This window comes from Nicotiana sylvestris, chromosome 11, assembly GCF_000393655.2.
Source record: "Nicotiana sylvestris chromosome 11, ASM39365v2, whole genome shotgun sequence".
In the NCBI taxonomy this organism is placed as follows: domain Eukaryota; kingdom Viridiplantae; phylum Streptophyta; class Magnoliopsida; order Solanales; family Solanaceae; genus Nicotiana; species Nicotiana sylvestris.
The window spans coordinates 126,412,881-126,427,990 of record NC_091067.1 but is presented as its reverse complement, the minus strand read 5'-3'; positions in this window follow the sequence as shown (position 1 = coordinate 126,427,990).

Here is a 15,110-nt window from a genome sequence, read left to right as displayed (position 1 = left end):
TGTCAACCATTCATGAAGTCATTTCTCTCCTGGTAATTACCATAGCAAATTTTGAACCGAACCTCAATATTTACCCATCACACATACTGAAATCGAATCCGTTCGGTTTCATTAATGATTTCAACCATCTCTTCTGACCAAACACACTACTCTGGTGACATGACACATCAATACAAGCCTAAGCCACAACTTGCATAATACGTGCACCAATAAGAAACGGTCCGAACATACTCAATTCATGAAAATGACTCAACTAAGAGAGTTGTACCTCAAACTCACTAGTACTGCCACAACACAATGCTGAGACCCTATCTCACATCATAGAAATAGGACACACAAATTTGACCCGCAATGTCATGTTTTCACACAACTTTGTTGCAACGCGCGTTCCTATCCAAATACTACTCCACAGGAAACACCTCAAGTCACTATGCTTGAAATCGACAACCATGCTCAATTGATGTCTGGAGCCAAAGCAAATTATTACACCCATGGTGAAACAAATAACACACACCACGCAAACCTGATAGAACATAACCGGTACGTTATTCACCGAGCAACACCCAATTACTCATCCCGCTCAACTTCCACTATTACAACTCCTATCGGAGCCAAACGATCCGGTGCCCGGCACCAAATTAATACCGAAATCAACAACCTCGCCCGGCGACATGCCTAGCCATATGAAACTCATATGAAAAGTCCCCCAAAACCGGAACTGAATTAATGATAGCAACCTTTGCACTGACATCCATCACTAATGCCCAATTAAGAAAGCAATCCTTCCCAACCGTCCGCTGGTCCTTTGAAATATAAACCACTCTGCTAGAACATAATCCAACGCACTTCATCACTCAACCCGTGGCATTTTTTGTATTGCCCGTAGCGCAATAGTTCAGAATCACTCAACACTAAGACAACCAGTCTGAATTCCGACATCACATCATAAATCTAACATACCAGCAAACAAAGATCCACTCGAGCCTCCAAATCCCGATTGCCGCTAAACGGTGCCGAATACACACAATCCACTACCACAACCTAGCCTGTACATGAGAACTCCCAGTCTTCAACTCCATATGGCACACAAATCATCATACTTGATTCCAGTTTCCACCGTGCGAATACATGCACACCTTTGATACCCAATCATTCCACGACAGATACTCAAAATTTTCCTGTGCTACCAAGCAAACCCGAATACCACTAGTGGACCCACCAAGAACATGCTGCAATACTACCGAAATATCATCAGTTTAATCACATTACCTTTTTCTGAGACATATACTCTCGTCAAATCACTTCCAATTAGCAATACCATTTCCTTAATCATCTGAAGATCATTCACCCTAATCATTTGAAGCTCATTTCTCTAATCACCTAAAGCTGCCCGTACCGCCTAAGAATGTTATGAATTTCCATTCAGAACTGAACTGTAACCTTACACACGCAAATGTCAATCCTTCACAACATATCGCATATACCATACCATCCTAAGGTAACATGAGGACTTCACCTCTTTTCCAAACCATGAACGTTTACGTACTCAACTAGTCAAGAACTTCCATTGATCCCATATAGAAGAAAAATCATTATACATCCCATGCTCTGCATGACATACATAGGTCTTGTTCAAGTTCTTACAATACCGATACGACGGATGAGATCTGTATAAATTCATAACACCGACGAATCAACAATTCATTGGGTCTATACTTCTGGCAAGAACTATCACCTCATTATGAACCAAACAATGGTCTTAGCCCCTTAATTTACTTCATATACTCAGATTGCACTGATCTCGAATTCAATGATCTCGTCTCACCCATTACGAACTGCTCAGGCAATAAGCCACCCCAGACATAATCAAAAGCCACATATGATGCCCCAATATGCCAATAGGCTACCAATTCAAACGCGATACAAAAAAGAAAACGAACTCTGGAAGGAATTACCAATCCCACGCACTAATACGGACTTTCCTTAGAAAATAGGAAGCAAGGCATACAAAATAGAATATAGAAAACTATACTCAACATCACACTGTTGCGGCGTGCAACCCGATCCAGATAACATACCCATGGCGGCGTGCCACCCGATCCACACATAGATCTCACATAAGGAGATGCACATCGAGCCAAATTTGCTCATTACAACAAAATACCGAGTATCGGTCGTAAGCATGCTAAGTGCATAATAATATCTCTGAGGGACATATAGCGTTATAAGCTACAAAACTCAAGCACAACTGAGGTGCAATGTACAATCTGAATTTCAAGAGCCAAGATGCTCATATAACGTCATTCCTACGCGGATTCTCAACACATAGCAATTTCTCAGGTCGTCTCACAACTCACACGGCGCAATGCATCACTACGCGAAATATCTGACAACGAAACATCAACCTAACTACTCCTCCATGAGGACCGCATTACTAAAATGCACACATCTGGCCTGATATAGAGCCATTATTCACATTAAATCTATCCACCGACTTCAAGCTGATTCTGATCATACTGAACTAGTCTGATAACCTTTCAAAGGTCCATAATAACTCCCATTTTTCTCATAACATACAAGAACAACCATCACAATTGGAGTAATCCTCCCCAGTTCACAACCCAATATTCCAAGTGCCCTCAAGGCATGAATCTTCAATTTAACGACACCATCACAAACTTCATACTTGGTTTACATCTAATCAATCAAGTGATCATATGCCACACTTATATAATCTTTCCGTGTGACACACTCCCACAACCTACCACAACAATATCTGGAGCGTACCTCCAAACCACCAGTCGCACTAACGCTGAGGAGCGATCAAGAATCATTAACCAGGATGCAAAACCCTTTTTACAAAACACCAATCTTAGGTGACGCTGAAAACAATACCAACTTACCGTAAACATCGAAACTTATCTCCTGCTCATCCGAGCTCATGACATCTTGTCAAAAAATTTCCTTCACTCATGCCATTCTCGGCCCAATTTCCACAACCAGAACTGATTCACCAGCATGCATCAAATTGGAACTAACATAGTACATAACCGTACAATCCGCTAACCAATAGCAAGCTCCCCAACTTGGCTCGAAGCCATAGATCACAACACACTATACTCATAACGCATATACTCCATTGTTGCCTCAATACCATAGTGAGGTTAAACTCAAATCCTCTGTAAGCTTGTGTAAACACATTTCATCTAGTACTTCAACTCTTTGGCAATCTCGCAAAAGTTAAACTCACTCTCTTAAGTGAACCAAAAATTTCGAACTTCAACACTTACAATTCATTTGCACATGAGATCTTCTGTCATTTACATGAGGATCACACCGCATCAGCACACTTCGCGGGAGATTACCCACCTGCTTCGCCTCAATATAACATTTTTGTATACCTTCCACCGCCATAAGCATTACGCAGTCAGTTGATCTTCCTGAGTCTGTAATTATACCGCAACATGAAATTTACTTCACTCCCAACTAGGAGTCATGAAAAGATTCTTCAAATGCCCATAACTCGGACTATAACTTGAATCAAGATAGACTTCAAGCATCTACTAATTCTTCCATCATTCAACAGACCCCCTTCTCGTCGCTTCCAATTCATATGAATACGCCTCGTAGCACTAACATACTCCTCACATAGCCACAACCGTCATTTCCACTAACGGGGACACTACCGAACATATAAGTTTAAAACACTTACTCACACAATCAGCACCTCGGCGCTCCAGCCATAGGCAAAGATCCAACCTCAAGTCCTTCAAACTAGCCCACCATAAACTCACAGAGATTACACCTCACCCCTCGATCGGGGAATCACAAGCCATCGAGGTACATCTGATACTGAGCGCCCATGCGCGCATACGAACACGTGGAATGAATTTCAAAAGTTTCTTTTCAAGATGAATCAAGGACGCACGATAAGAATTCAAGAATGTGAAGTTTTCCTAAAGGTTCTGCAGCCTCTCGAGGAAAAATATAGATGTCTCTGTACCGATCTGCGAGACTCTACTAAACCGGCTCATGACTCGCGAGACCAAGTAACCTAGGCTCTGATACCAACTTGTCACAACCCCAACCCCGGTCATGATGGCGCCCAACATACTGCTAGGCAAGCCTGACCATTCAACAACATTATCCCAAATTTCTTATTCAGATTATAGATAAATATCACAGAGAATTTACTAAGTAATTACGTTTAAGTGTATAATTAATAATAAAATCTGCAAAAGTTCAATTAAAATACCACACCATAGCCCAATAGAATCTGGTATCACGAATATGAGCCTCTAATACAGAATATCCACCTATTACAAGTCTGTCTAGAAAAAATGCGGAATAAAATATAGAGATAGAGGGGAGAGATCAAGGCTGTGAACGCCATGCAGCTACCTCAATACTCCCGGATACTGCTGCTCAGCTAAACAAATCCTCACTCAACCTGTGGTGTACCTGGATCTGCATGCAAGGTGCAGGGAGTAATGTGAGTACTCCGACCCAGTGAGTAATAAACACAACAAGTCAATTAAATCAGACTACAAATTACTGAGACAGGTATAACAGATAAAAACAAATGCATGAGTGCAATGCAATGCATATGATGGTACTCTCTAGTACCCACTGCGGCGTGCATCCCGAGCTATCCATTTTATTTATCGTCGACGGCGCTCACTAGGGGTGTTTACAGACTTCGGAGGGGCTCCTACAGCCCAAGCGCAATATCAAGCCATCTCGTGGCATCAAATATAGGCCCTCGGCCTCATATCAATATCAGTATAATCACCCAAGCTCTCGGCCTCAATATCAATGTAATCAACCAGGCCCTCGGCCTCAATATCAATGTAATCAACCAGGCTCTCGGCCTCAATATCAATATAACACTGATGTGGCACGAAACCCGATCCATACTCAGTCCAGAAATCATCATAAGCCCCTTGGGCATTTGTAAAACAGTAGTTCTCAGCCCGAAATATCATTTAGAAATATCATTTAAGTTTTCAAATCTTAGAAAGATGGCTGAGTTTGCAAAACAGTATTTAAAACCTTGGACTGAGATCAAATGATATGCATGTATGCGAAAACAGTGATGTCAATCCCTGAAGGATTCAAATAATTGGCAAGAAGACCAAATGTAACAATTAAATCCAAATAAGGATGATTCTCAATTTAGTTCAAGTAGAAAACACGGTAAAAACATCTCTCGGGACGGACCAAGTCACAATCTCCAATGGTGCTCTACCCTACGCCCGTTATCCGGCGTGCAAGTCACCTCAATATAGTGTTACAATGTGAAATTCCGGGGTTTCAAACCTTCAGGACATCATTTACATCAATTACTCACCTCAAGACGGTCAAAGTCTAGCTCGCTATGCCCTTTCCTCTCAAATTACCCTCCTCGTACGACGAATCTGCCCAAAATCACAATGAATATGTCGCATTATGCTAAAGAGACAATACCCAATCGAAAGCAATCGAAAAATATCAAAATTCACGAATTTGACAAAACTCGAGCCCCGGGCCCACGTCTCGAAACTCAGAAATTTTTACGTCATCGGGTTCCTTATCTCGCCACGAGTCTATACATACAAAAATCTCTCAAATCGGACCACAAATGGCCCCTCAAATCCCAAATTTAGAATTTCAATTTCAAGCCCTAATTTCTTACATTTTGGCTATATTTTCATGAATTTCAAGGATGATTTCACAATATAATCATGTTTTTAACTCATAAAACTTACCTCCAATTAATCCTCTTCGAATCCTTCTTCAATTGCTCCCAAGTAGCTCTCAAAATGCCCAAAAATGGTGAAAGAAATGACTTAGCTCGCGGATGAAATGTCTTATAAATTTACTGCCCAGATTTTGTTTCGGAAGTATTGTTCACCCGCGCGGTTACTGTTCATGTGTAGGGTCACTGTTCACCCACGTTGTTACTGTTCACGCGCGGTTACTATTCACGCTGCTAAAAAAATTACAGCAGCCAAAAAAAATTGCAGCACTTTTCTTTTTGCTAAAAATGGCTCTAACTCCATCATACAAACTCAGAATTCGATGATTCTTGTTTTTATGAGTCACAAATTATTATACGAACATAAACCTTCAATCAAAACTCAATTCGGAGCTCGTTTGCTCAGTGCGATATCCATTTCGCTCGTTAAACAATTAACTCATGTTTCGTGTCAAAAACCCAATCGCGACTTGATGAAATTAGACCAAACTTTCCAGATCACTCCTATAATTCATTATTTAAATTCTGGAAATCTCGAAATAAAATTTCGATCTCTAGAACTAAAAATGGACCTTTGGATCATTACATGCTTATGCTCAAACGGCAAAAATCTTCCAAAAACTCTTCCAAAACTTATCCGAGCCTCATGGAACCCCGACCAAACATGCCAACATAATTCATAACATTATTCAAACCTCTTCCAATCATCAAAACACCTCAAACAATATCAAATTACCCAAAACTCATCGAATTCAAGCCTAATTTTCTAAAAACTTCCGAAATACACTTTCGATCAAAAACCCGACCAAACCACGTCCGAATGACCTGAAATTCTGCACACATATCCCAAATCACCTAATGAAGCTATAGCAACTCTCGAAATTCCATTCTGACTCTCGGATCAAAATCTCACCTATCAACCGGAATTCGCCAAAATACTAATTTCGCTAATTCAAGCCTAATTCTACAACGGACCTCCAAAATTACTTCCGATCATACTCCTAAGTCACAAATCATCCCCCGAAGCTAACCGAATCATTAGGATTCAAATCCGAGCCCTCTAACACATAAGTCAATGTCCGGTTGACTTTTCCAAAACAAACCTTCCTTAAAGAGACTAAGTGTCTCATTTCCTACTAAAACCAATCCAAATCAACTCATTCACACCCAACACTGATAATGAAGCATAAAGAAATAGGAAATGGGGAAAATGGGGAAGTAACTCACGAGACGACGGGTCGGGTCGTCACAACTACCAAATATATCAAAGAGATATAATCTTTTGCTAACATTTTAAAAATTTCTTGAACAAAAAGTAGTAATACTACAGTATGAGAAATAAACTACCATGTCTAGGGAAAATCTAAACTCGTACGAAAAGTTAGCAGAAAAGTCCATATACAAGTAATACATTTACTCATTGACTTTGAAGAGATTGCTCGAGCACCAACCTCAAACGACGCGCTAATAAATTCATAAAAAGGAGCAGAGAGAACCTAAATCAAATCACATGCAAAAATTATTGAAATTGGAGCAGAGAAACCTAAATCAAATAACATGCAGAAACTACTGAAATTCAGATATTAGGAAAACATACTCAAAACCCTAGAGGAATTAAAATCGGATATAAACAGATTAGGAAGGAGAGGGCAGAGAGCTGCAATTTGAGTTGTATCTTTTGTCAGGAGATTCAGCAACAAACACGCTTCAATTCGAGTTGTAATTGCCGAAATTCACATTAAAATCGCACAAATATCAAACTTAGAGGAATTAAAATCGGATATCAACTATTTTTGCAATGCAGAGACAGATTTCGCACAACTATTTTCGCAATGCACAAATATTTCACACAAAAATTTTCGCAATTGGATATCACATTAAATCGCAACTTAGAGTGAACCCTAAATCGTTACAGTGAAAGACAATGGGAGATTAAAGAGAGAAAGAGAACTTGCCATTTCAGGAGGAGAAAGCCAACCCTAAATCGTTAGAGTGAAGAGCATGCACTGTGATGTGGGCGGTGGGCGGAATTTTTTACCTTTTAATTTCTATGTGGGCGGAAATTTCTGGAAAAAAAGAGGGAAAGATTTCGTTCAGGGCTTGTGTGTGCCAGAAAAGTAAAAAGAAAGAACGGAAATTGAATTTTAGTGCAGAAAAGTAAAAAGAAAGAACTATGCGTTTGATTACTTGACAGCAATTGTTTTGAGATTAAAATTTTAATTTAAGTCTAAGGGAGGTTTCAAACGCCGCAAATTGAATTTTAGTGCAGAGGTAAATAAGACCCCCTAAATTAGATACAATTTGTGGAGGTTAATTATAACCCTCGTAATAAAACCGCCGCAAATAGACTGTTTTTTTGTAGTGATGAAGTCTCTCTAATTTATTTTTGCTGTCTATTCTATTTCCGACAGTAGGATAGATTGATTCTTTTATATATTCTACTAGTTGCCCTCAACTTGTGACACCGGGTCTTGGCACACACATTAGTAGACTATTCTTTTGGGGATTGTATAATTATTTTTGGTACTATACTGGTTATTACTCGTTCTAATCTTAACTTAAGGAATTATTGAAATTGTTTGGTAAAAGTAAAAATGAGAACTCATTTGGTATTTTCCGTGTTGGCTTGCCCAGCAATGGTGTTGGGCGTCATCATGACCTATTATGGAAATGGATCGTGACACATATACTTGGACCTAATCTTGAAGTGGATAGTTGGTTAGGGTTTCCATTCTATGACTTAGATTTTGAACTGGTTGTCCTTACATTTTCATGCCTTCTTATTTTCCAGTAGAAGGTGGGATATTTTTTCTACCATCTTTCGTTGGAGATGGAAGTATTGATGTTTTCATTCCTCTATTTCAAGACAACTTGCCCACCTTCAAGAAAATCTGCTATTCCTAAGATTAGTTTGCAGATTAATAATTTTAATAATGCACCCCCATGTATAACTTAATTCTAAATGCTAATTAATATGCTTTTCCTATTTTCCCCTCTTCTTTTCTTATACTTTTAGATTTTTTAATCTTCTTGATCCATATATAAATAGGGGGTGTGCATCAAGTACTTCAGTTTTATTTTGTACTACTTTGATCTTATTGGATTTTGAAATAATAAATTCCAATCCCAATAACAAATGTTCTATATATTTAGTTTGTCTTCCCTCCTCATGGTCTCTTTACTGGGAAAGAAACAACAACAACAACCCAGTAAAAATTCTACAAGTGGGGTCTGGGGAAGGTAGAATGTATGCAGCTTACCTTTACCCTGGGAGGGTAGAAAAACAGTTTACGATAGACCCTCGGCTAAAGAAGATGGAAGAAGCGCTGATAGCAATTCATAGCAAGATCATATATTTAGAAAATTAAATTAAAGATAGCAATAAAAAATATGAAAGAAGTACTGATAGCAAGAAATAGCTTAACAATATATTTAGAGAACTAAATCTGAGGGCCTGATAGCAATAGAGAATATGAAAGGAGTACTGGTGACCAATAATAACAAAACAAAATATGCGATATTCTTTTATCTTCGTACTATGTATTGTAATTTTAAGGTATGCTGTTCGAATCTTTGGAATATTTGTCATTTTTCAGAATCTCTCTGTGAAATATAAAAATATTGGAGATAAAGATTTTCAACGCTGTAAAGTAGATATCAACAACCAGATTCGCAACTTAAAATATACTCCAATCTGTTAATTAAAGAAAAGGTTGTTGCGACAAGTAGTGCCACTACTAGAAATCCAGGGAAAAACAACCGCAAAAAGCGACCAGAGTTGGTCGCTATTGGGCTAAAAAGCGACCAAAAAGCGACCGCAGGGGCCTGGTAGCTATATTGATGGTCCCTTTTATTTAGGGACCAAAGTTGGTCGCTAATTAGCGACCAACTTTGGTCTCTAAACTAAATGGACCAATTTTTCCGGATATTGACTATAGAGACCAACTTTGGTCGCTTTATTAATTTAATAATATAAATTTGGCGACCAAAGTTGGTCTCTAAATATAAAATACGTTATTTATTTATTTATTATTAATCATTAAAAAGCGACCAACTTTGGTCTCTAATCCAAATATTATATTTTAAAATCTGGAAACTAGAGACCAATGTTGGTCGCTTTTTTATTCAATTATTTATTTATTTTATTAAACTAGCGACCAACTTTGGTCCCTAAATACATGAATTTAATTTATTTTTTAAATATTAGCGGCCAACTTTGGTCGCTATATCACCAGAAATTTTATTTTTTTAATGAAATAGCGACCAAGTTTGGTCGCGTTTTGTAGAAATTTGGGTATATAGCGACCAACGTTGGTCGTTATTCTCCAGAAAATTATTTTTTTAACATGAAAAGCGACCAAATAGAGACCAATTTTGGTCGCTTTTCTGTGTATTATTTTGGCAGAAACTGCCTGTTTTGGCAGCTACACCACCTGCCAGTCATACCAAAACCCTAACAAGCAACAACAACAACAATTCAAACAACAATTCCAATAACAATACCAAACAACAACCCAACAACAACAACAACAACACAAAAACAACATTAAAAGCTACATTAAAACCAAGAAAGTGTAAATTTCAATAGAACTACCAAACTAAGTTAACTCTTATTACAACCCAATGGAAAACAAATTGTATTTGTCTAGTTCAAATTGTCTAAAATTCATTCATTGTTTGGTACATCATTATCATCACCGTCTGATGAAGTTTCATCATCATCACGGTATTGAGAAGGGTCTACTTGTCGATGACGGGAAGAATGATCACCGGGAGGACGGGAGGAATGGCCACTTAGATGACGGGACGAACGAGCACGGGGACGGGCAGCCTCTGGCGATGATGGCTGAGACCGGGGAATCGAAAAAGATCCAGCTAGGAGATTTTTGATCTGCTCTTGCATGCTCTGGCACTGAGCGACCACGCCAATATACTGAGCATCTCTAAGCTTTTCTCTTTCCTTGGACGCTTCTAGCTCGGATGTGAGCTTTGTCACAGTCTCCCGCATTGCAAAGATGCTCTCCCCATCAAGTTGCTCGGCTTGCGAGGAAGTCCTTATTCCTTGCATTCCACACCTATAGCGATGGAATGTCTTAGTAGGAAGGCCGTATACCTTCCCCCATTTTGGACCGCCTGCAGCCCGCGTCCATAGTCTTTCAACATCCTCGGCCGAAAGTTGGAATGGCGCGCCCGACTCATTAGGTGGCTGGCTGCGTATGAATTCCTCAGCTTCAACTCTGAAGCGATCCTATAAGAAAAAGTAAATTGAATTAGTATTTCAAAATTTACATAAAAGTAAATGAAAATACTTAATGAAAAGTGAAAACTTACATGTACAGTCGAGGCATGTCCCTCGACCCACCTTTCTTGATCCGTCTCTTTCTTCTTCTTCATAATATGAGTCTCCCTGAATAGCTCATCTTGGTTCATCGGACGGCCCAACTTCTTTTCCTGAAAACTCATAAATTAAAATTAATAAATAGAGTAGATATACTTTGAAAATTAAAATAAATTAAGCAATTACGTACCATTCTTCTTTTTATTGTCCCCTGGTTGACCGCACCTCCAGTGTGCAATGATCCTCCCTTCTCAGATGCGCGAGCTTTCTTTCCCTTTTCGCTCGTCTGTTAGAACTCTGCAGTAAGACATTGCCTTTGCAAATCATCCCAAAACTCCTGAAGCAACCAGCCAGGCTTCTGGTTCAGCTGTCTAGCTATGGAGAAAGAATGCGACAACCGCTTGCGAGCTTTGAGATTAAAATTTGCAGCCACGTCCGCGCTATACTGGTGTTCCCATACACACTTGCTCTGTATTTCAAAAGTTAAATATTATATGGAAATATCATAAATATAAATAATTATACTGCTTAAAAGAACATTTATACCTTAAATTCATTGAAAATTGCCTCCTTCAGTGAGAATGGGAATTCACGCCAAGACGCATAAGGGGCATCATAAAGCTTTCTGGTTGCTTTGGTGATTATCCTCGTAGTAATATTACTCGGGAGGAACCTGCAATTTAATAAATAAAACAAATTAATATCTTAGTAAAAACTGTACAAAAAAATAAACATAAAAATAACAAATAACTCTTACCCATCACCCTCAGGGACTATGATGATCCTGCCATACTGATCATAATGCACCTCCTCGTCAGTAGCAGTAGCAGCATCATCGTCCAAAACATGTGTATCAGAGGCATGTATGGAATGAGTAGGGGGGTCAGAGCTACTATCCCGCAAGCGAAGGCCTCCAATAGGTGGAGTCGCTGATGACGATAGATGTGATCCCTGTGACTGCGACATAGCTGCACGGATCGCAAGTGGTTGTGATACTGACTGCTGTGACCCGAGTGGCTGTGACCCGACTGGCTGTGACACTGATGACTGTGATCCATGTGGTTGTGACATGGATCGATGCGATCCATGTGATGCTGCTAGGCGGGATCCATGTGGTAGTGAGGCAGGTGGATTGTATGTCGGACGCACAGTCCGATGGCCCTGTGAAGAAACACCCGGGGTCTGCACGAAGGTGTAGGGCTGGTGATGCTGTGGCAACTCAGTATAGCCATGGGGTAGAGGCTGTGGCATAGTGATAGGCAAATCAGAAGATGGTGGAAAAGATTGATGAGTAGTATCTTCTACCCTCCTCTTTTGCTTCCTAGCCTTTTCTCGACCCCGAGAACCACTACCTTCATTGTTACCTCGACCCTTGCCTGTCATCTGCATAATATAATACATATTTAGATTGAAACATATAAGGAAACTATCTATAAACGAGAGTTATCAAAGAAACCAACTTTTTAAAGCTCATCAACGTATTCTTCCTCGTCAGAGAATTCTTCTTCCTCACTAGTTTGAGCTTCATCAGTTGATTCTTCTTCCTCGTTTTCTATAATTCTTACTTCATTTATATCAACTTCTTCCAATATGTGTTCAGGATGTTCCAAATCATTTTCTAAAAGTTCGTCCACTATTTGGTGAACACTGGAGATATCGTTTTGATATGCAACATCCAACACATTCTCGACTTCGACCCTACCTACAGGCTTAGTTTTGATTATAACCCACCAATTAGACTTATTCCGCCGAAATGGATAAGGAGCATAATACACTTGCCTAACATTATGTGCAATTATGAAAGGATCATAGCGATCATACTCCCTCATATGATTAACCTCAATTATGTTATATTGATTGTGTACTCTCGTACCTCTTGTTGGATTTGGGTCAAACCACTTGCATCTAAAGAGAATAATTTTCTTAAATGGCCTACCTGAATATTCTAGTTCTATTATTTCTTTGAGCACACCATAATAATCAATATCTCCAACTTGGTTGCCATCACCACCTTGAACCCACACCCCACTGTTGTTGCTTTTTTTATTTTTAGAGCAACCCTCTATATGAAACTTATAACCATTCACAACGTACTTGGAATATGTTGTGACCTCAACCCCAGGTCCCCAAGATATATCTTTCAAAAATTGATTTACACCATTATTTGGATCATTTACCTACATATTGTTAACAAAATTCATAAGTTAGCATAACTTCCAAACATTGTTTACCTACATAGTGTTAGAATATTTTAAGGATATACTTACAAATTGTTTGAACCACCTATGAAATGCCGTATATACAGCATCTTGGCCAAATTGACCCACGAAGTGACTGTGACACATCAAATATTTTTAGTAGTTGCATTGAGATGTAATCACAGTAAATTTTATATTTTGATAACTATTAAATCAATACTTACTTGAGAAATGGTACTACTTCGGGACAATTTAGCAACACATGAAGTGTAGCTGACTTGAACTCCATATCACTCAAATTTCTCTTTCTACCATCCTTAGAACATCGGCCTGGTTGATTGAATATGGACATAGGCGGATATAATGGATCATTCGTAAGGTCGACCGTGTGCCTGTTGGGCCTATTCCTAGCACATGGCACGTTGCTCTCAAAATAATAAGAACAAAAATGAGCAGTTTCCTTTGCAAGATAAGCTTCGCATATAGATCCTTCAATTCTATTCCTCTGCTTAACAAATTGTTTGCATTTGCCAATTGTCCTACATAATTTTAGGTTAGCCAAGAACATTCAAATAAAATAGAAAATTATATATGGACTATAATATTACCTCTCAAAGGGATACATCCATCTGCATTAAACAGGCCCTCCAAGTCGTGCCTCGTGTACAAGGTGGATTGGAAGGTGTTCCATCACATCAAAAAACCCACATGGAAATATATTTTCCATCTTACCCGAAGTTACACGAATGTTCTGATCCATCCGGCGTAGGTTTTCTTCCCTTAATGTGGAAGAACACAAGTCTTTGAAAAACAAACTAATCTCAGTGATGGGTTTCCAGATTCTTTCAGGCAAACCAAAAACCGCAATAGGCACTAAGGTCTCCATGAAAACATGACAGTCATGACTTTTCAAATGGCTCAACTTCCCTACCTCCATATCAACTTTTTTCTCAAAATTTGTCGCATAACCCTCAGGCATCTTCAATTTCGTTACCCAATCACAAATCTGTCGTCTTTCCTCCAAAGTGAATGTGTAACTTGCTTTGGGCTTGAATAACTTACCATTGTTTGCTGTCTGCAAGTGTAATTCAGGCCGCCTGCAATATTCTTGTAAGTCCATTCTAGCCTTCGGGTTATCCTTTGTCTTACCTTTAACATCCATCACTGTGTTGAACAAATTGTCAAAATAATTCTTCTCAATATGCATGACATCAAGGTTGTGACGGAGAAGATTATCCTTTCAATAAGGCAACTCCCAAAATATACTCTGTTTGGTCCAATTATGAGTAACACCGTATCCGGGGAATCTATGCGGTGGAACTTCAGTAACTTTACTGAAGTTCTGGACCCTCTCCCAAATTTCATCACCTGAAAGTATCGGAGGTGGATAATCATATTCCAGTTTATTCTTTTTGAAAGCATTTTTCATCCTTCTAAACTCATGACCCTCAGGCAAGAATTGACGATGACAATCAAACCATGATTGCTTTCGGCCATGTTTCAAAGTGAATGCTTTACTATTTTCCATGCAGTAAGGACAAGCTAGCTTCCCAGCAGTCATCCACCCAGACAATATTTCATATGCAGGAAAATCATTAATTGTCCACATTAAATTAGCACGCAAATTGAAATTCTGCTTGGTTGATATGTCATATGTTTCAACACTATCGTACCACAATTGTTTTAGCTCATCAATCAAAGGTTGCAAATATACATCTATCAAACTTTTCAGATTACGTGGACTGGGGATAATACAATTTAAGAATATATATGGACTAGTCATGCACAACTCGGGTGGTATATTATAATATGTAAGAAAGACAGGCCAACATGAATA